This window comes from Calonectris borealis, chromosome 10 (genome assembly GCF_964195595.1).
Source record: "Calonectris borealis chromosome 10, bCalBor7.hap1.2, whole genome shotgun sequence".
NCBI lineage: Eukaryota > Metazoa > Chordata > Aves > Procellariiformes > Procellariidae > Calonectris > Calonectris borealis.
In genome coordinates, this window is record NC_134321.1 from 11,448,928 (window position 1) to 11,476,463 (window position 27,536).

The following is a 27,536-nucleotide window of genomic DNA, read 5'->3' on the forward strand; positions in this document are numbered from 1 at the left end:
AGTGTTCCTGCCTTTTTTAATTTTTTTAAATAACATTTGCAAACAGCTTTTGGCTAACTGGCTTAAATTAATGTTGAACACAGAAGCCACAAGTTGTGGAGGTTCCTTCTCAGTGGGTTGGAAGGTAGCTGCAGATACCATGTTTGGACTCTATCTCCACATGGGGCTGCAGGCTGGTGTGCTGCCTCTAGGTTGTTTCAAACAAAAGTAAAATTCAGGCATGCTGCAAATCCCATAGCGTGTGTTTAGAGGAGATGTTGGTGCTGTGAGTATGCTCCAATTTACTGGTCGTATTTTGCTACTCCAGCATGTTTCTTGGGCTTTGTGTCTTTCTTTACATTCTATCCAAACACCTTGTGCAGTAGCACCTGGTTGCATTAAATAGCTGCCATGTTCCCCAACAGATCAGGTTGTAGTCCAGTAGTAACTACAGCAATTCTAGTGTGGCTGGCACTTATTAATTAGTCAGTTAGTATTGGGGATTGAGCCGCAGGCCTTTTGGTCCTGTGCCTAGCTCTGTTCCCAACTGAGTGTAGAGCTTTGAACAAAATAAAATTATCGTTTAGTTTCTCAGAGTGGTGTGGAATTTTCAGTGGAAATTAGTGGGGCTGAGGAGTTCTGTACCACTTGGAAAACCAGTCTGCAAACCTCTGCATGCCCCAGTCTGCAGAACATGGGTAATGATTACACTTTAAAAAGTTTTGATGCTCAGATCAAAACAGATATGAAAGTGCAGTTATTGAGCACTTTTGTGGCTGTCTTTCTCTGCTTAACATCTTCATGCTCAGAATTATGCCAACTGTGCCAAATATTTGGAAAAATGACCAAAACGTGGTAGAAAATGTCTTTGTGGCACAGAGTTGCAAATCTGTTGTAGCACACAGCTGGGCAGAACAAAAAGTTCTGTTTAAGTGGCCAAAAATTTCCCTCTACAGTAATGATCTGTGTTGTGAGTTTACCAGCTAACTAATCTAGTTTCCATCCGTTACATCAAGTGATAATCCTCTAGCAAATTAGGTGCTGTTAGCAGCGTTTCTGTCAGCCTGGGTCTGGCTGCACATCTAGGCAACCTGCCTTGGAGGAATTTCAAAATTCACCCTAGTCAGTCATGCTGCTTCCTCAGCCTCTGGAGACTGCATTTCAAATGTAACACAAAGCTGAGCTGTCTGTCTTGCTTATTTAATTGTATTTATTCTGCTTTTCCTCCCTGCCCCCACCTGCCAAGGATGTTTGGCCATGTATAGGGATGGCTCCGGGTTGTTTGGAATAGCCATTGTAATTGGCTTTTTGGCATATCCTGTCCTATTTTAATATAATTCCTTCACTGTCACTGTGCTTACACAGGGGCTTGTTAGTAAGCGGGCTGGGTATCAGAAAACAAAAAAACTTGCAAACCAGGCTGTGATGCTGCGTTTCTTCTAGGGCTTGCTATAAGGTGAGGCTCGCTGGCTGTAACGTGTCCTCGCCTGGGGACGGGTTGTGCAGCAGCCATATGCCTCCAGCTCGCAGAGCCAGACTTGCTCTGTGACGAGCCCCGTGCTGCTCTGGCAGCCGGTACTACCCCTGCACTTTGGGGCTGCCCCTTGCCCGGGGTCACATACTGCCCAGCAGTAATTCAGTGACAGGCAACACTGCAACAAATGCCATCCAGTTTCTGCCTCTTAATTATTCAGAGGGAGTGTGGCTTTTAGCCAGGGAGTGCTGTCCTCTGCCACCCCTCTGCTTCCCTGACTGTTACTTGAAGCAGCTGCTCCTCTCTGGGGGCTTCCCAGCAGGGCAAGGGGACACCAGTTCCTGACTACCCTTCATTGCCTTGCCACTGACTTACCTAGTGAGCTTAAAGTCCCCAGGGTGCCATTTTTCTGTGCTTCTCTTCTCTTTCACAAAATCATGCCATGATGTTTAATTGCAAGCTGTAATGTTGGTGCTTGGTTTTATTGCGGTGGTGGAGAGCATGGAGGGGGGAGCAAGGGATGGGAGCTGGAGGAGTATGGAGCGAGGGGGCTTGTTTCACTGTTATGTCCCTCTGCAGCTGTGAGTTTCTTACAGAAATCCAGCTCTTATGCAGCTGGCTATGGGCTGGAGGTGCTGTTCAGCAGTGTGCAGGGAGAGCAGTGTTGAATTACACTGCAGGGAGATCCTTCATGCTCGGGTCTTGGCACGATGGGCATGCTGTCAAAGCCCCTGTGTGGAAGGGGGGATCTTTTCACAGGGTGTAAGGGAAAACCACTGACAAAGCAGCTCTTGAATTATAGGGGCAGGTGGTGATGGCCATCTCTGCAGTGTTTTAAAACAGTTGAGAAATTTCCTCTGTATATAAACATGTGGAGGTGTTTTTTTGATGTGAATGTAACTCTAGGGTGGATTGGCTCTAGAGGCTTTTCATAGCCCTTAAGTAGGTGCAATGTCATCATTAGCTGTGCCCCTGTGCAGCGTGGTAGTCCAGCATTTGACCTGTTGAACCTCAACACCAAGTAAGTGAAAGCCAGGAAAACACCCTAGAGTTGTGACAGCCCACAGCTTTGCAGACTCCTCTCTGAACATTGTGCCCCACTGCAAACCCTACTTCTTCCCCACCCGCAGCTTTCCTCATTCAGAGTTTCCTGCTGGAGCCTGGCAGATTTCCTGTGATGAACGACCGCTCTGAGCCGAAGCGACAGTCGGTGTGCAAGTCCTGTTTCCTATCTACCTGTCACCTCCTCAGCCTGCTGCTAACCAGCTGCGTTGGTTAGCCACCAGCAAGCTATTAAATCCTTGAACAGTTTTGACATAGTGAGTTAGTCAGGCTCGCAGGTTGGAGGCGAAATAGGCCCTATCATAAAACACAAATGCTTTGATCTGTGCTGTGAAAGGAGAGTGTTGCTGATGGTGTTTTGGGGAACATTATGTGAGTAAAGGGGCAGAACTCTTTGAAGAGTTTTTTTTTTGGGATATTTACCTCTAATTTTCATGCATAAGAACTTGGAGTGGAGAATAACAATTTGTGTATGGGTAGGGAGAGTAGGAAAACTCATTTGTGCGGCCAAGTAAGCAAGAGAATGGAGGTGGTTTGTTGGACTGTGCCATGGCTGGGCAGCTTTATTAGACAGTGCAGCTCTCTTCTAGGGTATGATGTTGCCATTTCACTGCAAGAGAAGACAGACGCAGATCTGCCCTACGTCCACAAAAACTCCTTTGTGGAAAGGTGTCCTCTTCCCAGGAAGTGGTTGCTTCCCACCAAGAGAATAAGTCTATCTTCATGGCTGACTGTGGTGACCCAGCCTTGGAAGGGACCTCTGGGGTCTACTTCTCCTGTGAGTGAGACATTAAACCACCAATCATCCAGGATAATACTGTTTCAGAAGCTCATTGAATTTTAGCGGAGGGAAGTGAGTTAAAATGATAAGTCACTGACCTATTCAAAAATGAACCACCTCTTCAGTGTCATTAAGAGCTGGTAATAGATCATCCTGGACAAGAGCTGGTGAAAGGGGATTAAGGGGTCCCCCTGTGCCTGCTGTTGCTGTACATTGTGTGTGACTGCTGTTGTGCTCACAATTTTGTTTACGGGTGAAGAAGCAGCACACCTTATATATAAAAAGCCAACGATTTCTTGTGAGTGCAATTGAAATTTTAAGAGTCTAATCCCTGTTAGTCCAACTATAGTTGTTACAGAAAAAGAAAGAATAATAACGCAGTTAAAATTGTTATACATGCACTTTACTCACCACGGGGGTTATGATGCTCATATTGATGGCTGTTTCTTCCCCAGTTAGGATCTGCTTGGTGTCATTTTTGTTTGTTAAGATACTTTCACACCTATGCTCATCAGTCTGCAGCTCCAGGTTATGTTACGGCTTATGTACACTGGATGCTATTTGTTCTCTTTGTTATCTCTACAAGCAGTTTAGTCTGGCTCTAGGTGTCATTTCTTTAACTGATCATGGGTAAGTTGTTCGCAGCTGTGGGTTCTCCAGTGTCAAGTCTGTACCCCATTGCTTGTCATCCTGTGCTGGTGTTCCCCTCTGCCACATCCTATATCTCTGTTTCTCAAGTGCACTGTTTCTCTGCACTGTGTCATTGTGTTGGTCATAAATATCTCATTCTTCATAGAATAACTGCTTGTTACGAATGCCCTTATAAAACTATGGTTGTAGCATAGAGAGATGTACAACAAAGCCATAGATAGCTGGTCAATTAGAGAAATTGCTGCCACAGCTGAATCAAGTAAAATAAAGCTGTGTGCAGGTCAAGAAAAGCTCAGATAGAGCAAGCCTGGTGAGCATCAGTGCTGAGGCCTTGCAAACTCGATACAGAGCTTATGGCCAGTTACTGGCCGTGGCAATGCTATATTACAAGGCTGCATGGCTACACTGCTGTAAGCAGAGAAGATGCACTGAAGAGTCATTGGCAATAAGAAAGAGAGGCTGACGCTGTTTTGTGCTGGGAGGCAAAATTAAGGATATGTACCCTGTATTTAGGGGTGGCTGTGGTCTTTCTATTCACCTGCTGGTCTTGAATGTTGTGCCCTTGCTGAGGAGACATGGCAGCGATGGATAGTGGGGCTGAAGCGTGTGTAAAGCACCTCTCCCATTAGAGAGCTCCCTGTGTGGGGACATCTGAATTATCTTGCGGGCAAATTCCCTGCAGCTTTTCTTCTCGGCAAACTTGTACTTGCTCTCTTCGCTCCTCCCTGCCTGGGCTGAGGAGCTGCTTGGTTATGCTGGGCTTTAGGTAGCCATAGGAGGTGTGGAGAAATGAGTGACTGTGGGTCTGCCCTTCTTATTAATTTGTAAAATACTCTGGGATCCTTCTTTGTGACAGGTGATGAACAAATGTAAAATTTTGACTTTAAAATTGAATAATACCATAATGATTCTTTTGCTTCTTGTGATGTAGATTAACATGGAACCTATGCTTATTTGCTCTCTTGCTATTAAAATTTCAGTGTCTGCTTCTTGATCACTTCTTTCCTATCTCTGGTACCTGCATGGGACGTTGGGATAATAAAGTGAAAGTCTGCTACCAAAGTATCTTTTATAGGTTTTATGCCAAGCCATGACTTTGGGACTTCAGTCAGTATTGTGTGCAGATATGATCAGTAAAGCTTCTAGTTATGTACTTTGCTATTAAGTCTTAATGCATTGATTTAAGGAGTTACCAGGAACTAGGGATATAACATGGTTAATTAAGTTAATTGGATTGTAAGGCCTTCAGGGATTGTGCCTTTCTGTCTGCTCTCTGAAGCACCTGGACGCCTCTGATCACTATAAAATAATGGCTTTTTCTTTCCACACACTGGCAGTTTAAACTATTTAGTTGCTTTAAAACTATTTGTATTTCAAGGCAACTAATTTCTACATGAGCCATGGAGTTACGGCTTTGTAGCCCTTGGCTTTAGAGGTCCAGGTAGAGATGGAGAAGGGGTTTTTTAATAGGGCTTAACTAAATGATCCCAAGGAATCTGGGTCCTTGTATTTGTTTGCCAAGATGTCTTGCTAAGTGGTTACCTGTGCTCTTAGCAAAAAGCCTGTGAGGCAACTTCTAGTGTGTCGGTGTTTTATATCTTGGCCTTGGAGTTAATTTTAATTACATTCCTCTTGCCATCCAGCAAGGCACGCAAAGAAATGATATATCAGGCTCTAGATAGATCTATTCTGCAGCATCCATTTTTCAGGAAAATAAGTAAACAGATCTCCTCCTGTCTAAAATGGAAATTTATTCTGGGTATATAAAGTGAAATCTAGCACAGAGGTATTCTTCTAGAGCTTGTATTTCTTCTAATTTATAGCTTCTCTTCTTTTCCAAGTGAATTGGAGACTTAAACCTCCCGTTATGGGTCTGTAATTTATGTTTTCAAGATTTTATGATTGTTATCTTTCAGTGTTTTTATGAAGCTCTGCTGTGAAGGTGCTCAGATAAGGTTGTATATTTAGTATTGGCCAATTCACTAGGAGCAAAACTGGGATTATAAATTACCAGAAACATTCTCCCTCAGCATGAGCTTGTTCTCATGTTAATTTCTTTAACCTCTTTTGAGGCATTAGGGAAGATGAGCTATGGAAAAGATGGACTGGATGAAGCTATTATGCAGCAGCTGGGAGACTGTACTTGGGCTTACCTGCATAGTGATTTGTTGTCACTGTGGACAAACGGATTGAGTGAGATTCCCCTGGCATCTGTTAAGGGTCTGGTAAAAGTCATTCATTAATGACCTATTGAAGGAAAAGAGAATATGCATATTGTGTTTTTAAGATGGCACTGTGTTGTAAGCTGTCACAAAAATATTGGTGAGGAAAGCATGGACTTGGTGATCTCTTGAGACACCTTCAGGAATATTTTCTGATTTCCATGACTATATGAAAAACAAGGAGTAAATGATAATGAGGATGCTTGAGGACTGCATTTGGTTCTTGTATGAATTAGGTCTTCTTGTTTTCTCCCTAGTATTCACTTAGAAAAAAGGGGGGTGAAGGGAGAAAGCACTTCTGTGCTGCTTGGCAATGCACCAGTCAAGTGAAGAAAATTCTTGAAATTGTATTTATCTAGTAATTTCTCTTGAAACTATCCTTTAAAGTTTTAAATTTATACCTGAGCTATCTGTGCCTCCTGTGTCACCCTTTCTGGGTGTCCTGGGACTCCTCCCCATGTTTCCAGTCCCAGAGGAACCAAGGAGTCATCCAAACCTGGAAGTTAAACAGGTTTGGGTTTTTTGTTGTGGTCCCCCCCCCCTCGCCCCTCCGCAGCTGAAAGCTCAAAACATTTTAATTTAGGAACATGTCTGCTGCTGCAAATCCAGATGAGGAAGCAACTTGGTATTTTTCTTTTTGGCTTGGCTGTTGTGTTTTCCCTGCTGCTGTTTTTCAAAGTGAAACAAATAGTCATAGAAAATTTTACTATTTCTATAGTGCTATCTGTGATGGTGTAAATGACCATTGCTCCTCTTGCCCCACCAGTTGTCTTGTCAGGAAAACACTTAGTCCTAAATCTTGCTAGCCAAACTTGTGTGTACTATTCTGCTGCATGTTGATATGAAGTGGTGCTTTTAAAATTAATTTCTATGTGAGGAACTTGGTTTTCAGTATTTTTTAAATTACCAAATAGAAAGCAAAGATTGTTTTGCATGTGGCTTTTTTTTTTTCTGAGAGAAGAAATATTTATTTACAAAAATGCCTTTCTTGAAAAAAGCCAACTTGTTTGTTCCCGGAAGGATGTAGTAACTGCTGCATGTGGTTGGTACAAAATCAGAGGTATTGAAGAAATGCCTACCCCGACAGTAACTGAACTCCAGGAGGACAGGTTTTCTGAAGCATGTAAGTATTGCATGGTTGGAAGTAGGAATTGGTATTGTGTGTGGTTGGTTGGGTTTTTTTCCCTACATGTGGCTGTGTGTGTTAAAATCTTGCCTCAGACTCCTGTATTTGCAGAAGCGGGCTGTCACTTGAATGAAAGACTGTCCCCTTGTCTGCTGTGCCTGATGTATGGGTAATCTTACTGTCATCAGTGGCAAAATTATTGGCTGCACTGTGGTTAGGTGGAGGGCAGTGGATTGTGCAAGCAGTGCAGTGTACCTTGCTCTCTGTTGCATTGCCATCCCTGTGGAGAGGAGGAGCAGGAGAGCAGAGGGTGCTGGAGCGGTCTGCCATCAATTCATCATGGTTTTTGGTAGCGAGCATCTATTGCTCTTCACCAGTTCCCTGCAAAGCTGCTACGAGAGATGCGTGACCAGACATAAAAAGCTTGCCCTCCTCAGCGTTCAAAGCTTCCTAAGTGTTTCTGCAAATGCCTCTCCAATTTCTCCCCCAACTCACCCCTAAGTCCTGTTATGCAGAATTATTCCAGCTGCTGCAAGAAGCTCCTCTAACTAGGTAGGACAGCCTGTCTGCTTTATCAGCTCTTCCCAATGTTAGCAAAACCCTTTTTCTCTCTAACTGATTTCTACTGCCTGAATGTTACAGGCTCTCAAATTAGTTTTGAGAGCTTGTGGTTATGTGTGGAGCTGAAGCAGGGCAGGGGAAGTGATGCTCCTGGAGGACTGGGTGAGGGCTTGCCCAGGGCTCCTCTGTTTTTCGTCCTCTAGAAGCCTGTGGACACCAGGAACTTCCACTTCTGTAAACCCGGTGGAATACAAATCTCTATGGTATGGAACAAGGAGCTTTTAGCTTCGTCTTCTGGCGTACTATTTTAGATCTAAAGAGTTGCATTATTCAGGCTGCAATTTCGCAAATTACATTCAGAGCTGAACAAGTCTGTCCCTTCTTCCCAGGCTACTGAGTCATCTGGGAGGCTGCTGCTTTTCTCTCTCTCAATAACTGATAGTGGGGTATAAAGTGTTCAGTCACATTAAAGCACTTCTGTGAGCAGCATAGGTGTTCTGCCAGCTTTATTCCAATGGTGCAGTGCTAGTGTGGGCACTGCATTACCTGTGTGAGTACAGCCAGCTTTCAGATGGCAATCCTGAAATCCTCTTTTCTGGCAAGTGATGGCTGTCATCACAATCTTTATCCCAAGGGACATAGCAAGCATAAACCTATCTCTGTTTTATCCCCCTGTGCACACAGAAATGCCTTAGCTCCTAGATATCTCTCTGCATGCAACTGCTGCTCAAACTGCAGCTACATCTTGGGCTGTGAGATGTCCTGGATTTCAGGAGGAGGGGTCACTGGAAACCTCACAGTGGGATTCCTGACGTCACAGTGGGATTCCTGTAGGAATGACAGTGCTTGCTTGGGTGTTGCAAATGTTTATGTTAGAGGGATAAACATCAGTGCTGGAGAAGGGGAAGAGGCCACAGGAAAGGAGATGAGCAGAAGAGCTGGTGCTGATCCTCTTGTCCAGGACCAGAAGCTGCACTAGGCAAAATGCCATTGTCAGCGAGCTATGATGGAAATCTCATGACATCTGGAGGAGGAAGATTGCCTGAGAGAACTGAGAGCTCTTGCAAATGAGCTCTTGAGCAGAGAGGAACTCAGAAGTTTAACCCAGTGAAGGGACATGAGGTCAGGTAGGTGCATTTGTTCTGTGAGCCCCCAACTCCCCTTACCTCCAACATGAACACCTACATCAGGAAGCCTTTTGAAGTAGTCATTTTACTCTATCTATATGCATAGCTGTCTCAGGCAAAACACTAGAAATCCATCCAAAAAAACAAGAAGAAAGAGAATAGTAAAGCACCTCCAAACTACTCCCAAGTGCTGCCTCTGCAGTGGATACAGCTTCCAGCAGCACAAATCACTGCATTGCAAACAAGCAAAACAAACAGAGGAGCTTGCACCTGAGTAATGAAATAAGCTGCAAAACTCAAAATAAATCCTTGCAGGCAGCTCAGCAACAGCTTGTTTAGTTCTCAAGATCGTTTTTGTGAGGTGGTGGTGAAACAAGATTTAAGCACTAAAAATCCTGAAATAGTCTTTCCCCACTGTGAGAGTTAGTTTGTAGCAAACTGCTTATGCCTGGTAGTAAGATTTGGGTGTAGAGAGAGGGAATAACAGTTGAGACTATTTTGAATGGTTTTGGGAGATTGAGCTGTGCAATGCGTCTCTTTTCACTTGGAGTTTCAAACAGACCTTGGGACACTTGTCCCTTTTGTGCCCTGGCACCACCTTGGTCTAGCCTTCCAGTGGGTGTTTCAATCCTCCCTGTTCACAGAGTCTCCTTATCTAGCCCATTGCAGTAGCATTTGTCATCTCTCCATAGTGAGCACCAGAGATGCCATTGCTGCACAGCAGCTCCCACTATATGGATGAAGCCTCTGCCTGTCCAGGGCCACTGTGACTCAAGCAATTTGTCAGCTAGATTGTCTCACTGCTCTGCCTTGTGCACTGACGCAGGGTACTTGGCAGTCTGCAATGGACTTGAAAGCTTACCTGTCTTCTGCTCTTGACACCAGCGATGCTGAAGTGTCGAATGTGACTCACTCCACATTATTCTCAAGGTTGTTATGGACCTTTTCTGGGGATTCTTCTCATTTTTATGGCACAAGCCCTTATGTCACCTTTATCAGTGTCCCAAACTCCTGAAGGACACTGTGAACAGAAAGAAGGGGCCATCTAGCTTTCTCAAGAGCTTCAAGGCTGGGACTTGAAGAAATGAAGCAATAGAGGACACAAAGGCTGGGAGGAATGCAAGGTGCACAAGAGTTTAAATATAAGCTGCTGGCTTTATCTCATGATGGGAAGATGGTGGGGTACCTTTTAGAAATCTTTGTTACAGCTTGATAAAGTTTAACTTTGTAAAAGTGATGATTTAGTTATTCTGTCTTCCAAAATGGACCACCCTTCCTTGCCTCCTTGCCCAAATAAGAATTGTAAAATTCTTAAGCCAGTGTTGAGAAATAGAGTTATAGCTCAGGTCAGAGACAAGGAGATGTGGATGTGTGAGGACTGCTCACCCCATTCGCAGTGCGCTACCAGACTGTGGCATTACCTCGCTGCTCAGGGCTGCCTTGGCCTTGCTCTTGTGTACCCGGTTGTTGTCCTTGTCTGGCTGTTGAGCATCACCAGACAGTCAGTCTGAGCTTGTCTGCTGGATGCCAGTGCTCTCCCAGCCCTCTGATAATACTTTCCATCTTTGTTTTTTTGTGCAAGGTTTTGAGGCATCACACACGAGTATCCTTTCAGCTCATCAGATGCATGTTAGCTACAGCGCTGGCAGTTTTCATTCACTGTCAGCAACACTTACTTGTCGGGTTCTCTTTTTATTTTTCCCCAACACTTCATTTTAAGCAGATGGTTGTAGGCTCTCCCTGTTGGCAAGCTCCAAATGAAGATGCTGTAGGATGGGATTTGTTTGCCCAACTTAGCCTGTCTGCCTCCCTGTCTGCCTTCCCTCATTGCGGGAGGGAAATCGGTGGTTTGTCTCCTTTTGCCCCAATTTGGATACCCAGCGTAGCCATGTGAAGCACATCTGCAGGGGCTGCCTCCCCCTTTGGCTGTAAAGGGGAGCTGGGGTGACTGCCTGGAGTGGAGACACCCACACCGCAGAGTCCAGCTCTAGCCAGGCATGGTTGGTAGTAAGTGATGGGTGTAATAAACAGGGCCCAAACCCTCTGTTAAGACTAGGGGTGTTTTAATGAAGCAGGTGAAGACATCTGGAGAAGGGTGGGTGTCCCTGGCCAGGAAGCCCCTTTGCTGGCTTCGAGGCGGGAGGGAATGGAACTGGAGATTCAATAAAAGTGAAATTCGCATTGTTTTTCAATGGAGGCTGTGATTAATGATACAGACATGCCAGTCAGTCCATTAAACCCTAACCTCACTTTCAACGCAGAAGGCCTGTGAAGGTGGCTAAGGGCAGGAAGAAATGAATGGTGGAGAGATTCAGTGTCCCAGGTTGGAGTGGTGTCTTGGCTGACTGGCAGATTGCCTCTTTCATCTTTGTTGGCCTACTCAAAAGACCAACTACTTGGTGTAAATCCCTGCCCTGCTGCCTCCTAAAGATCTTCATTTAGGGTAGTCCCTTCTACCCATGTTTCCTCCAGCATACTGCAGGCATCAGTTTAATTAGAAATAAAAATTGATTAGTGTGGTCCCTAGTGGATCTTTTGGAGGCTTGGCAGCAACTGCAAATAATGTGTGTGCAGCTGTTTAGTGAGGGGGTGGATGGCTATTATTCCTCTTAAAAATTGATCAGTGCAATTCCCGGGTATTGATCTGAGCTTCCTGGACAGAAGATGAGCTAGCCCTGTCCAAGAGCAGGTGGGTGGCAGCTTCTTAAGAAGACTGGGAGAACAGCCCACTACCTGGGAGAAGAAAGTTTACTCTTCTTGGTACTGTCTTGCATTTTAACCTTTTTTCCCTCTAAGAACTTCCCTTACAGTCATGCTTACAAGTCTTGGGTATGAAAGTCCCCAGTGTTTATCACCTAGTGGCACTCTGGCTGTACAGATCTAGCACATGTCAATGTTATTTATTTGCTTGGGGAAAATATACATTGCATCTCCCAGGCATACTTTACTATAGTGGATGCAGGCAGGATGCCACCGCACCGAGGAGCTTTGCTCTAGCTCATTCCAGTATTGTATTTAGTTGGTTTGTGACAGTAAATGAATTGATCTAAGTCTGTATTGGCACAGTGGGAAAAGCAGTCTGTCTGCTGGTGGCTCCAGTGCTTGTCATCCTTTCCTATTGCTCTTCATTCACAAAAGTCCATGTGCTTTGCCGGGCTCCCTCCAGAGCTACGTGTCTATCGGCTCTGTTAAATGAGAAGGGCAGGCAAGGCGTGGTGAGGTGAGGACCTTGCCTAAGGAAGAAACATGCCTACAAACCAGAACTGGGGAGTCCCTCTGCACTGCTATATGGGATTAAACACAGCTCGTCTTGTGAGCTGGAGGTCAGAAGTGATGCCTGGTAAACAACCATCTTTGTGTCATGTATTCCCCTTCCTAGTCACCTCTGTCCCCTTCTGAAAGCTGAGCTTGGCTTTTCCTTTGTAGTAAAAGCTGATTAGAGGAACAAGATATCGGGGAGGGATTGCTTGATACCTAGCCAGGTATCCACAGGCTAGTGTTTCCTATATTGTACATCCCCTTTGCTGAGCCTGCTCTGGCTGTGGAGCCTCTCTTCTTTGCTTGGGCAGTGCCAGTTTTGCAGGAGCCATTAGCTGGATGCTCATCCCAGGCAGTGCCTGGCTGTGTCAGAGCTGTGCAAGGGCCTGACCCTAAACTGCTGTTTGCAGTAATAGTGTGATCCCTTTTTATCTTATGTTGGAAATCGATGTCCAAGCACTGGAAGTTAGCAGGGTGGGGTTTTTTTAGTGTGTTTTTTTGTTGGGTGTGGTGTGTTTTTTTTTTTTTTTTTTAGCTTGCAACCCATAGCTTTAATCCACCTTGAAATGAAGAGTGTTGTTTTTATGCCCTAGGGAAATCTGTGTGTGAAAAGAGAAGGTTAGAGAGAGTTCAGGAGTTAGTTGCACGGGATTAGCTGGGAGGCAGATGGGGACCTTTTTTATTCTATTGGTAGTATACTGAGTCTGTAAGGGTAGTAGATTTGTCCCTGTTTGTATCTTTTCATGGAAATTTATCTGAAAATGGACCCATCCATCAGGAGAAACAAATGCTGTCGTGCACCTGGCTGCTCCTGCATGGTCAGTAGGAACTGAGCAGGTCAGGCCTGGCAGTAGCAGGAGGACCATAATGTTTACTTCTGCCCTGGCTCTAAAAAAGCTCACGGTGTCTTTTCTGTAGAGAGATGCTGCCATCAGAGTCCCACGGTGCTACAGGGCTGGACTTGTTGCCTAATTTAGTACTGCTCCTGAATTCTATAAAGTGGGGTTGCAAATGGACTGGGCTGTAGTTTCTAAGCATGCGGCTCGCTGGTGGAGGTGTCCAGCTCTGTATACATTCCCATGAGAGGTGGGTGATGCTGTAGGACAGTGCCCAGAGCCTGGGTTTCAACATGCAGAGTGCCAGCACCTGTGCCCAGCCCCGGGGCTGGCTTGCCCTGCTCCATGCTTGGTGTGATGTGTTGATGCCTGGCTCTTACTATGTGCTTGTCCTCCAGCTCTGTGCTCCTGAAGCCCTCCTGAAGGCATTAATGGACAGTGTGGGGACAGGGGGAAGGGATACCTTTGGACTTGCTGTTGAAATTTACTGTTGCTGTGAGCCAACAGCAAAACCTTCATTGGACTTGGAGGAAGCAGGACTTGGAAGAGAACTTGTGTCCCCAGAGTATTCGCTTTGCAGCCAAGATTAGCAGCTGAGGAGAGGAAAGTGCAAGCCAAATGTCCCAGTAACAGAGCTTGCTGGAGCGGCAGCAGCCTCGCAGGGGCCATCAGTGCTGCCTGTCCTCACATGGCGTGAGAGCAGCTCAGGGAGCAGTTTTGCATTGCTGCTTGGTACCTCCTGCAAGAGACTGCAGCAAACTTTTCCTTGCTTCCCCCTTGTGGGTTTCATGACTGTTAATCATTAATTTTCCTCTTCTCCGGATTTTTGGATGTATGTGTTTTGTGCAAACCTCAGCCTCTCACCACCTTCGCATCCTGTCTAAGATTATTTAATAGTCTACAAATATCTGCATAGAGCAGGGCTGCTGGCTTTTGGGTGATGACTATTAGCTGTGCTGCTGACAGCTCCTTACATTTTGTGCTAGAGGGTCGCTTAAACAATGAAATAAGCCCCTCAAGAAAGAGGTAGGAAAGCCACTTGTTGACATTTAACACTTGACTGCACAAGGAGGGCATGGAGAAATCAAGCCCCTTGAGAAGGCACCAGGCATGAGGCCCATGCAGAAAAGGATGTTGGAGTTGCCTGGGTCATGGGCTAGCCACCCCCATCGCTCTGTCAGGCAGCTTTGCCGTGATGGTGAGCACAACCCCTGGGCGATGCTGTGGGAGTGAAATTAGCTATTAATTGCAGTAGTCTGGTCCTCTGATTCTGACTTGCTAGGATTTCCTGAGAGATTTGCTTTACCAGATCAGACTTCTGGGGTATGAAGCACAACATCCCATGGTGGGCGGTATCTGAAATGGCTAATCTTGTTATGTTTGTGTAATCTGTTGGACATCTTATGTGGACCGTGGGTGATGATCACTCCATACTAGAAAATATATTACAGAATTAGGGAGTATTCAGAGGATGGAAGAAGAATAATTAATGAAATGGAAAAACTTTCTTGGGAGTAAAGAAAATAAAGACAATGAGTCTACCCCAAAAAGGTGTATAAGAAAGGACATCAATAAAATTTATACTGTAATGACTAGTCTAGAGAAGGCCAAATAGGGAGTGTTCACTCTTCCTGTTTTGGCAATAGGGAACAAAAAAGGGGTGTAAAGTCTTAACAGAAGAGTGATGTTTGAGGATGGTGAAGGAAAATACATCATTAGCCACATAGTGGGGCTGTGGAGTTTACTACCCTCTGAAATAACATCAAGGGCTTTTTTTTTTTTAAAGATTCAAGGAGAGGTTGACTGTTGCAGGAGTACTCAGAATTCATTCTAGTTTGATGCGTAATTAGCGAGGTTTAGAAAAGAGGGGGGAAAAACTCCAAAGAAACTCTCTGCAAGTTTTCAGTCTAGAAGATGCCTCAGTGTAGAAGCACTTGAACCATCTCTTAGGGATTAGGACAAGACCTCCCAAAGTATCTCATAATGGAGTCTTTCCCATATGGGCCTCTGAAACCCTGGATTTACCTGGTGTGGTGGTGCTGTGCTAAGGAGACAGTGTCTTCTCTGATCTTCCCAAGTGATCGCCTCGCATCCTGAAGTGAGAGACGTGCCCTGAACCCCAACCATAAACACAGGATACCTACTCAGAGTATCTGAGCTGATATGCTGTGTGGCTGTCAAGCTGCACAGAGAAATGCAGTTCCATGGAGACAACCAGCATAAGTTTCCTAAGTGCCGTGGGTCCAACACAAGAATATGTATTTCTGCACCATCTATTGGCATGCTTTCTGTTAATGATTCATCTGGAAGCAGAGATGATGTGCCCTCCTGCAGCTTTGTGGGTTGGCTACCAGGTACCTAAAAACCTGGAGGAATGCTCCTAAGTGCGGTTTTGTAGGATGCCTCGTGGCCTCCTCTGCCGTTTCTGACGCTGGGTACTTGGTCTCTTGTTTCAGTTCTTGGTGCCCATGAGCTGAGATGTGACGCCACACAGAGCTGCTACCGGCCTGTTTGGTTTAGTGCATCATCCCCCACTATTTTGGGGATGCTGAGAAATGGTACTGCTGTATATGGCAACAGAGTGTTTCTGTGCACAGCATCTTGTTTGTTTTTCTCCTCTTAATGATATCTGCAATGAGGAAGGAAGGATACGTCTTTTTGCTCCGAATACAGAAGGCGGCCTGGATGGCTCCCTCCATCAACAACATGAAAGACATGAAAGCTTTCATCCTTCAGAGCCTGGTAAATCTCCCATGAAAATCAATGAAATGGTTTCAGGTGATGGACATGCAACAGCTGAGAGGTTCACAACAGTGTTCAATCCATTAGCTGATCCATGGCTGGGTCCGTGTTTTGTAGATCCCTTGTATCACCCGCTGGCAGAAAACAACCACTGTGCTCTTTGCTTTCCCTAATTAGCTAGTTCTCTTTCAGCATGGTGGTAAATTAATCTCTTTCTAGGAGAGGAAAAGAGCCTAGACATCAGGACAGTGAGGAGGGTGCTGCAAACCAAGCAGTGTTATTGGAACTAACTTCCTAGGAGTGGCAGGTTTGTCATTACTGAGTGGATTGACAAAGCAGCTAGCTACTGAGCTACTGTGTGTGGTTACAAAGTGCAGCACTGCTGCACTGTCTTTCTGCACACCTGATCTTACCTAGTGTTGGGCAGAGCCAGAAATAACATTTTTGTGGTAAACTAATTTCAAAATTTCCAGGTACTTGTTTTACTTTAAATAATCATAAATTTAAAAACTCATAGGAAAGTAAATATGAAAGCATTTGGAAGCATGACTTAAATGCAAGAGAGTGTGTGTGTGTATATATATATCTCTTAGAATTTAGGTATTCATCGTGTTTAAACTGAACTGAATCTAACCAGCATGCTGAGTCTAATTTCTAACATTGTTGCTTCCCAGCATTTCTGCTGTGCCCTGTTATCAACAAATACAAAGCAGTGGGATGCATCTCACGGGTAGGATGTGGAGAGCTGGAGAGATTTGCCCAGGTTGCAAAGCTGGAACAGGACCTGGTGTCTGATGGTTTAGTAGACCATACTGCCTACCTTGCAGGGATGATAGAGACTCTCTGGCTGCAGAGAAGCTTTGCAGCCTGTGGGGTTTTAGTGCAAGGAGGTTTTGCTGCTTTTATGATCTGGGGGCAGGTTTTGATTGGAGCAGCTGGAGGTGGTGTAGAAACTCGTTCTTTCCTAGACTGCTGGAGTCAGGCTGTGGGTTTTCTCTCCTTTCTTCCCTTCTACAGAGCTTGGACTTGGAAATGGCTCCTCACTGAAATAAAAGGTGATCTTGAAACTTTATAGCAGCCACATCGTTGCTTAGAGTACTACTATAATGGTCATTGTAGCACTAAGGAAACCATGGCGGCTTTACTCTTGCTAGTCACCAAACTGTAAACCTAGTTTATAGCAGTGTAAAAAGTGGCATTAAACTGATCATAAATCACTTGGTTTGCTGGGAAAGCTGTTAGGACCATTCCTGTCCCATGGAAGAGGTGCTTGGTTTGTGAGGGCAAGTTTAAATGCAGCTATGAAGAAAAAAAAAAAGCTGGTTGTGTGGTGCAAGCAAGAGGTTGGTGTTGGCTGGAAGGGGTCAGTACTAGCAAATCTGGAGCTGAAATAAGCAATTTGGTCAAAGTGGATGAGTTTATAAATCCTTACAGGGCTTTGCTGTTTCTGAGCATCTCTGGGTTGGAGGCTGGGATGGCTTCTGCCAGGAGTGGTGTAACTCACCCAGCTGCCTGCACAGAGCAGAGTGTTCCCGTGGCCACATGATTTTCCATGTACAAAACTGGAATTGTATTTCTATCCTCCTAACACACTACTGTTGGTACAGAATGAGATGTTTCAGGTGCATGCTGAAGGCGTGTGCCGAGTTCAGTGCATTTGCTGGAGCTGCTGCCGCACGAAGGAGCAGTGTAGTACGCTTGCCTACAACTGTTGCCTGCAAAAGGCCTGTCTTGTTATCTGCAGCCTGTGCGTCCTCTCTTGTACTGAAAAATTCAGTGCTAAAAGCTTCCAATTAGACTAACGTGTCCATTCAGAACTGGGAGTTAATTCGAGGTAGACTATTTAATGCTCACAAATCCTCAGCCTTTTTTAATCATCCTAACAAACACCAGTGCTCTCCCCATTCAGGCTGCAGCTGTACAGTGCATGGCTTGTGACCTCCAGCTTGTGTGTCTGGGCCAGGAAATGGCAATTGCTTGCTGAGTGCTGTTGGGCAAACGTTTCTGAAGATTATGAATAAAATAAATTATTTGTGGATAAAAATAAAATGCCAACTCTAGGACACAGAGAAAAAGGAGGGGGCTTTTCTCACAGCTCAAGCCTATTAAACAGGGCTGCTGAAATGCCATACACTTTGCTTTCATTCCAAAAGTTCATCTTTCTCTGTGCCTGAGTTACCCTGCTTCATTTAAAATGGGTCTTCAAATCGGTTTTGTTAAATTGCTGCAAGATCCTGTGTGGATGCTCTTCAGTTGATTTAATCTTGGTTTATGTTGATTTAGTTTCTTGCCAACTTTTGCTAAATCCATTTGAGACAGAGTTAAATCAACTTATGAGTGTCCTTGCAATTTAATTAAATCGACTGATGTAGCTAATGTAACTGATTGTAATTAAACGCAACCAGCTTTTATATAAAGACAAGCCGTGAGGGTGTTCAGGAAATCCCATCTCATGTTCCCATTAGCCCCTAAAAGGAGTTTGCTCATAATTTACCACTTCTGCCTCTGATCCTTGTCCCAGAGTAGAGCTCTGCCATGTTGGGCAATGCTTTGCATTTATGATAAACCCCATCCCTAGTGGCTCTGCCCCACTGCCTGCCATCCCTTCCCCCACTGTGCTTGTGGTGGCCATGTGCCAACAGCCCCGTGGGGAATGGCCCTGGGTTACTTGCTGCCCTAGATCAATAACAACCTGCTCAAATGAAAAATAAGGATGCCCACAGTAAAAAGGGTTTTTTCTTTTTTTTTTCTTCCCTCTGTGGCATCCAGAGTCATCTCGCAAAAAGCCTAAGCAGTGATCTGCAGGGATGGGGGTGTGTGTGTGTAGGGGCTGGAACAAGGTACCTTATGAAGGATGCTCATGTTCAGCATGAGCTTATACAGGTTCACTGATGGAGGATTTTGCTGTCATATTACTTGTTGCCAGGTGCCTCTTGTTTCTTGTGAGGTCAGTCATTCTGAATATTGGCTTTTGCTTAGAAGTGCATTGCTTTTACTTGTTCTCGGTCTCAAACTGGAGACAGCGGTCTGTAATGATGTAATCTGTTGTACCACAGCCAGATGTCACACCCCAAAGGCGGCTTTTTGATCTCCAGCAGGGAGTCTTGCTATTCAAAGGAGCAGAGATCCTGTGTTAACATGAATTTCTGTGGCTCTGAGTGATAGGAGAAGAGAGGACCAGATGGGAGAGCAGCCAGAGCAGGCTGTAGCATCCTGCTCTTTTTTTTTCTGGCATTGCATGGACTCTCTGCAGTGATAGCAGCAAAGGGAAAGCCAAGGAGTATCCCTCTTCTCCCACCCCCTGCTACTAATGTCCCCAAAAGTCTGGGTCGCAGGGAAGGCACCATCCGTGTCCACAGAAGCGTTTAATTTTCTTTCTCCTGCTCTCTGTTTCCAGCTGAGTTCACACATTAAGAAAACATTAATAGCCTCTAATGATAGTTTCATGCTCTCTTTGCATCCCTCCTAACGAGACCCACTCACATCTGTGGGAGTGCTCTGTCCATGAGTGGAGGCGCTATGCGTGGATGTGCCGCTAAGCGACAGCCCCATGAACAAAGAAACCCACGGGGATTTGTTGGGGCTGTTCATGCCCTGGTGCTCAAGGCTGCTCCTTCTCAGGGTCTTCAAAGACCAGCATTGGACCCTGGGGCTCTGGACTGGGCTCTTGTGCTGCCGCTGCTGCCAGATGTTCAGATGGAGGTTCTTTTCCAGGGGCATCAGCGCTCCATGGGGTCCACCTTGCCAAGGGCTTCTAGGCTCTTTTCCCTCTCACCCACTGTAGCTAAGGAATATGAACTCCTCTATTCAGGAGGTGAGGTGGGACCCAGCAGAGCTTGAAGAGCATCAACGGGAGGGGATTTGTGGACAGAAAGGGAAGTGACTGGCTTTTACACCCACCCCCCACCCCCCCACCCCCAAAAAAAACCCCGAACCAACAAACCAAAAAACTCCAAAACAAACAAAAATGGTTTCTCTGCATGATTATTCATAGAGGGGAGTGGGGGACCTGCCAGAAACAGCTTTTCTAGGATGGAGTTACTGGTGGAAATTAGGGTCATCTTAGAACAAGCATCCAACTGTCTGAAGGTTAGCAAGTCCTAGATCTCAGAGCAGTGCGTCAAAAGAGATAGGGCAGCCTTCAGCAGACATATTTCAAGAAAGTGTTGAAAATAGGCCAGGCTGGATGGCTGAGGTGAGGCTGACATCTTGCAGAATAGCTGAGGAAAGCAGAGCAAGGAAGAGGTGAACCTCTGAACCAGCTGGCACGAGGCTGCTGAAAGCCTTTGGGAGGGAGGAAGGGTGCTCTGGAACGTACTGAACACAAAATTTTCTCAATCTATGGAAGTTGAGGGGAAAAAAAACCTCAAAGAAGAGACAGCAGAGATGTTTGAGTGTTAGGCGGAGCAGATCAAACCATTTGCACCTAAAAATGGCATTTCCAAAAAGAAAATCTATCTCAAAGAACGAGTTCAAAACACTGTGTTTTGTTCATTTCTTCAAAATCCTTTTTGGCGTGCTCTGCTCACCCATAAAAACACATTTAGATTTTTAATGAGTGAAAAAATTTGGGAAGTGGTTTTGATTATTTTTGATGTTGTTGAAAGAGATGTACTTGCAGGGAAGTTAATGAAGGAGAGAAAAAAGGAGGTTTATAACATTTCTCAGTGCTCTTTAGTACCAGGGAGTGTTTTTGTACAGCAAGATCACAACTGTCTTGCTAACTAACATCAAGGCAGAGAAAGGAAGCTGTTGGCAGAGGTGCTGCGGAGCAGACATGGTGGGGCATGAGATGAGCATGTGCCACGTGCAGTATGTATTTGTGCGATGTGTATGTAGCACCTATATGACAAGCCAAGAGTGCAGTTAAATGATGAAAGCAGCAAGTAAATGCTATAAACATGGAAATAGCAGTGGGGTTGCTGGTGCAGGGATGTGCCACGAGATATTCTGAGCATTTAGGGCAAAACCCCCTATAGTAGGTTCAGCCTGGAGAAAAAAACAGGAGCGGAGGTGGGGAGAGAGTAAGGGGGGAAGGGGATAAAAACCTCCTGCAGTGAGTGCAGAGCCTGCTGAGTGATAGCATGAAACATTTGGGTGTTACCTTAAACTCTTTTAATTGAAACTTCTCTTCCCTTGTTTTGAAGATCCTTCTCCCTGAATGTTGGTTGTTGGTTGTTTTTTTTTTTTTGGTGTGGGTTCCCCCCCGCCCCCAAATCCCTAGAAAACCAATAGCATCAGTTTGCCACAAAAAACCCCAAACCAGTCTCCTTGGAGTGTTGGGCTAAGATGTTCCAACTGCCAGGCGGAAAGAAATTTTATGCTGAAAACTATCATCTTGCATGAAAAGGAGATGGTTTGGGGCTTTTTTTAGTTAAAAAAAGCCGCAACACTCTTGTCACTGTGAGTGTATCTTTAATTATCTGGAAAACATAGCCCCATCCTGTAGAGGAAAAGATCAGGGAAATCAGTGATTGCATTTTAAGGAGTGCACTCAATAGATATTTCCTATTTTAGCTGTGGAGATGTGGAGCAGGAGGGAGTAAAGGATGGAGAGGAAGGACTATAGAGGAAAAAAAAAAAGGGGGGGGAAATAAGGCCTAAAGTAATGACTGCTGGTGTGCCAGTAGATGGTATTTCATTTATTTATTTTTCTTATTCTATTGTATTTCCCAGCAGGAGTTCTCTGATGCTAGAATGGCTTTGAGGAGAGGGATAGGATGTGAGCTCAGAATACTGATATTAGTTGTAGCTAGCAACTCTGGATTTCATAAAGAAATGATTGAATGAAAGAAGTGGATAAAATCACTAACATTGACGTGGCTATGTGTGAACCCCTCATCTGCTGCCTGGTAACAAATATTCAGTGTGAACCTGAGCTTATTTGTAAAAATTGTCCCTTGGGATATTTTTTTCAGAGGTTTAATACAGTATTTGAGAACAGTTTCAGCAGATGTGGTTGGTGATGCTGGGGGGGTCTCCACGTGTGGTTTTTTTTTTTTGGTTGCAAATGAATCAGTTTGGTTTGGGGAGGACAGAGGCGCTTGGTAGTCTGGAGATGTGATCCTGAGAGCAATGAGGCCCATCCTCCTGTCATCATGTGCAGGTTGCTAATGGCAGGAAGGAAGGAGAACATCAAGTGTTAATAAGTATCTTATTTGGGGATCTGCAAAACAACATGAAGGAGTCTCAAAAAGGGCAGGAGATGGAACACAAATCATGTACATGCACAAAGCAAGCATACCCTGTGCAAGAAGGGAGCACATGGTCATGCGAGAGCAACTGCGTGGGTTCTGAAATGAGTTTTATTTCATTAAACTTAAGTCTTTTCTTAAGCTACCTTCCTCAGCCACGCAGAGCCTGTGTGGCAAGTGTCTTCATGTTTTGCTGCTTGGTAGACTACGAAATGTACTTAGTCACAGTGCTCTGTCCCTGATCACAGAATCACTCTCATCTCTAATGATAATACGTCTAATAATATGTCTTTTTTTTTAAGCTTGACATCTTCATTCCCTGTGGAATGGGAGCAAATATATATTCCCAGCACAACTCTGACATTCCTGGGCAGTAATTTCTTTCCTCTCTCTATGCTCCCAAGATTCATAAGACTTGTTTTAAAACTAAAACAAAAGGCAAGGCAGATTTGTGCAGAGTGTCTTTATGGGGAAGGTCCTGCTCGTCCCTGAAGTGCTGGCTGCAGGATGCTCTTAGATTTGGTGGGGACTGAGCACTGTAGAAACTCAGGCACAGGCACTGTGTGACTGCTGCTGGGTGGTGGTTTTGCGTGTTCTCCACTGCCACGGCTGAATTGGTGAACATGCTTAGAATAAGGCTGTAAGTACAAGAAGGTTTGTTACACTGTCTTCACCTTGGGTCCTCCTAGAGCTGTGGAAGTCCTGTCTGCTCCTGTTCCATGTACGGAGCCTGCTCTTTAAAACTGTCTTTTTGCCTTTGGGTTAGACCATGTTTTTATTATATTAAGCTAGTTTTTCTTCTAGATTTCAAGCAAGGAGACCTTCCCTCACCCAGGGAGCCCAAAACACTCTAGGGTGTTTTGCAGAGCCGGTCTGATTAATGCAGCCCACTGATACAGCCTTATTAAGGACAAGGTTTGTTTTACAAAGATGTCCAGAATTCCCCTCCCAGATTGTGCAGGGAAGTTGGCTTGTCATGGCCATCGCAGCATGTCAGCAGTATCTCTCTGGAGACATCTAGTTCTCTTGCAGCAGTACTGCTATGGCAATATAATTTGGCCAAATCCAGAGCCTCGTGCATTGTGTTCATGCTGGTACCCAAACCTGCATTGGGGAAATGATAGCATAGCATGAAAGCCCTACTGGAAAAAAGGTATTCCCGTGGTCTTGCAGTCATTTGATGACATTACATTTGCAAAACCAAGAGGATTGAGAGGTTTGAATGTCTTACAGACTCTGTCGGCACTGGAGCTGGGCTGCAGCCTGGCACTGGGTGTGTGTGTTTGCCGTTAGGAGCTGGGGAGGGGTCCCTCAGCAGGTGCATGGTGCGCCTGTCAGGATGCTGCGGGGATGCCGCTGCCTGTGTTAACCAGGGTCTCCTGCCTCCTTGGCCCCGGGGTGGCAGGTGGGTGGCTGTGGCACCCTTTCTCACCTCCCTGTTAAAATGAGAATCACCAGCGGCTGCAGCAGCAGCCGTTTAACCTTCAGGCCCAAAGCTCAGCCATGAAGGATGGCTTCTCCCGACTGGGGCTACCGCCAAGGAGGGTTTTTAATTTTGCATCCTGCAGGGGTTGTGGAACTAGTGAGATTGTATCAGTGGGGATGTAATTGCTTTGGGAAAAGGTGACTAGGCGGGAGAGGAGACACAGCAAAGCAGCAGGTGCAGAGTGGGCTTTAAAGCAGAGGGAGGGCTGCCAGGGTTGTATCCCTCCCCAGTGTCTCAGTCTGTCTTGGTGACGGGCAGCTTCACTCAGCCTCATGCCTGGGGACCAGGTAACATCGGGGAGAGGAGTTCATTAGGATCTTCCAGTCGGTAGGTGCTTTATGTTGTCTGGCTTCTTATTTTGCAAAACTAATAGGTGTTTTCCATGTCAATCCCCAGCTGCTGGTGTAAAGTAAAAGCAAAGCACCACATTTTTGTGTTTATAGTGTTACCTCTTGGAAGAGAAAAAGTGATTCAGTAGCACTGTAGGGTTTGTATTTACATGCTGGTAATGGGGGGGAAGTGTACCCAGTGCTGTCCCTGAGCCTTTCCCTCTGTGATGGCAGGTGACTGCCATGGAGAAAACAAAACCAATGAGTTGCTTCATGGGCTGTTGCATTTGGCTTGTGGTTTGTGGTGGTTTTAGGCACCTGATAGTACTTGGTTTTAGCTAGTGTTTTAGGAATGTGCATCTGTCTTCTACTTCTCCACCCCCTCCAAACACTGCTGTTGCTCAGGATTTTATATAAGTCCACCAAGAGGTTGAAACAAGGCGAAGCTAAGCAGGAATAAGCATGGGAATTAGCTGTGAGGTAACCTAATAGCTGTGTTGTAAAACAGGAGCTCACTTGTGCCTCAAATTAGAAATAAAATTAAAACAGGTTTTCAGATGTGCTTTCTTTCCACTTTTCTCTGCTCCTCTGGGAGTTGAAATGAGAGAGGACATGACAAAACTTTGAGCTCGAGCCTGCTTTCCTGTTGAGTCTGGCCCTGCTGTAATCCTAGCTGCTTGTGACTGAGCGGTGTTTGAAGGATCACAGGCAAGGGACTTCTGATGTGCTCTCCAAAGAGATTCATGTGTGAATGAAGCCTTCCTGGCTGTATGACTCTCAGCTGGTCTTTCGTGAAACTCTGATTTGGCTGTGTGGTATCTCCTGCTGCATAAACTGTAGCTCAGCCTGCAGCTTTCAAATATAGAATCGTAGAATTCATAGAATCATTAAGGTTGGAAAAGACATCTAAGAATCATCGTGTCCAACCGTCAACCCAACACCACCATGCCCACTACACCATGTCCCTAAGCGCCTCATCTACACGTCTTTTAAATACCTCCAGGGATGGTGACTCAAGCACTTCCCTGGGCAGCCTGTTCCAAGGCCTGACCACTCTTTCAGTAAAGAAATTTCTCCTAATGTCCAAAATATGGACATTAGTTATCCATATATTGGATAACTATAATAATGCTGCCTGGATTTTCTACAACCTCTGTGCAAATTTCTACTTGGAGCTGTTGTACACTGGTGTGTTATACCTTGCTGCGGCCAATACCTAAGCCTCTAACTAGCACAACCGTGTTTCCCTGTACAACTGCATTTGTCCTAGTGCCACAAATGAGGAGAAGAGAGCTGAACTTAACAGCTAGGGGAGGCTTAACAGCTAGGGGAGGATCTAAGTAAACCTGTTTGACGTAAGGAGACCCGAGGAATGAGTGATGCAGAGAGCTCACAGATGCATGTGCAGGGGTGAATGCTCCCTCTTGCATGTTCACATCTTCAGGGAGCGTTGATCTGTTGCCCTGGGCCATGCAATTTCTCTGGTTATCTATGCAGCTGATCCTGCTCTCCCCATCTCTTGGTACCAGCTGTACAGCGGTGGGCTGTCTGCAGCGGGGCTGTGCAATTGCCTGGCTGTGTGTTAGCCCCTGCTCTGCTAAAAGAAAGGAGGGCTGCCAGCTCTGGTGGTACACCTGTAATGTATGGGTGTATAGGATCTCATGGATGTATGGTATCCTAAAGCTCTGCAGAAAAACAAGAGGTGAAATCCTCCACAGCTGTAGAGTTCTTCCTTGAAACATTCCTGGTCAGCCAGGGAACAGTTTTGTGAGCAAGCCAATGACATCCTCTTTTCTATGGTTTGTCTTAAAGTTTGATCCTCCTATACCTCCTAAGGGGCTTGTTCATCTGCAGTCTTGCCCATGCAAAGGCACAGGATCTCTCAACTCTGCTGTTCTGCATCTCATCAGAGCTGCTCATCTCTCTGCTTCTCCATCCAGTGTGTCTGGATCTGCCATGGCTGAGGTTATTGAGGGATGTAGGAGGCACTGATACAAGTGTACACCCTTCCTTTGCAAAAAGGGAGGCAAGTAGGAGGTAATGGCATTTGGTTCATGGCCCATTTCATACCTGCCAGCCTGTGCGCAGGCATCTGCTCATTTGATTTAATAGCGGCCACTCAGCTGGACATCCTCTGATGCCATTTATACTGGAGCTGTGTCTGTCTGGCCATGCCCATGCTATAAACCTTTGTTGCCTTAGGAAAACAGGCCAAAAATTGCTTTTTGTTACCTGGTGGCCAGCAGCACTGAGAGCTTTGTTTGGAGCAGACCCACAGTACCTTTGCAAACACTGTGTTTCCCTGATTCCTTTCCATCACGCCCACGCAATATGGATGTGCTCTGCAGAGTATGCTCCAGCAGCCTTTTTATAACAAGTTAAAAATACTTCCAATTCTCCATCTCACTGAAAGCATTTGAATGGTATCAACCAGCAGGCCAGAAGTCCTCGGAGCCCATCTTTTCTGTGCTGATTCATGAGCTGTATCAGGGTGTGGGTGGGTTTTTTTTGTCTTTGGGCAGCACCTTCCACTGACTTTTTTTGTGGACTCAGAATGTTAATAAAGAGGCTAGTATTGAGACCCAAATCGTCGTTAATTTTTTCATCATCTTTGAGAACTCATTTTCAGCTAAATGCTGAGTCCCCAACCATGCCTTAAAAAACTCTTGGTACTTTGTCTTATGAAGTATTATAGTTTGTCAAAGCTGTCTTTGCTTTAGGCACAACATGTGTTTCCTATCTACTGTGAGGATGACTTGGGTGGTGAGGAGTTTTGTGCCTTCCCAAATATTCAGTGCATCTTTTTTCTTTCTAACTCAGGACAGTATTTGTCTTGGGTCTGTACTGCAAGAGGGTTTAAAAAGCAAACAAAGAAAACCCTTAAAATCAAACCCAAATATTCAGCGAAATAAGCTCTGTGAACTTTCCTCATGGATTTTTGGCAGATTCTCAGTTCGTTTTTTGATCCAAAAATCCTTTTTTTTTTTTTTTTTTCTTCCTTCTGAATTAACAGACAGGCCTTTTCAACATGACTGGGTTTTGCTGCATGAGCAGTATTTAAAGTCCTTGCCTGCAGAAGACTTTTAGCCAGCATGGCTCTGACATGAGTTGGGGTCTTGGGTCTGGCTTGCATGTGGCCAGCAGAGACGGTGACGAACCTGCCAAATACAAAACTTGTCTGCTTATAGTTGGAAGACTTCTTCAAACCACCCGCTCCTTTTTTGAGGCTAATGAGCTTCAGCCCTTGTGGACTAACAAGCTGTTTCTAAGCCCCCTTGGGGATGTCTCATGCAAAGACGTGAGACAGCTCTTGAGATGTACACTGAAATGGAGGATGTTCCCAGGGAACACCACCCTCTGGAGAAGGCTCACAAGAGCCAGCCTCGCTAGTTCATTGGACATTGCTGTTCTCCTAAGGTGGGCCTTGCAACACACTCTGTCACACAGGCGATGTTCTGAATTTAATTTTATTGCCCCCAGAGATGAGCAAACAGAACTTCTGCAGGTCATTAGGAAGAGCAGAGTTGGTTTGGCCACAAAAGTTCTCAATGTGGTGTGGAGAAGTTACTGCACAGAACCACCTGTTTTTAATTAATCTTTTGAACCAATTTGGTTCTAGCAGACCAATTCCATTAACAGGCTAAGTAGAAAAATGACAGGCACAGCTGCTATAATTCCTTGTTATGCTTCTAGTTAAAACAAAATTAT

At 45.2% G+C, this 27,536-nt stretch overlaps 1 protein-coding gene across 1 annotated transcript in view; it reads left to right on the forward strand.

Annotated features, from left to right (window-relative positions):
- GRIP2 (glutamate receptor interacting protein 2) overlaps positions 1 to 27,536 on the forward strand; it is a 285,118-nt gene that overhangs the window by 9,277 nt on the left and 248,305 nt on the right. The window lies entirely within an intron of this gene.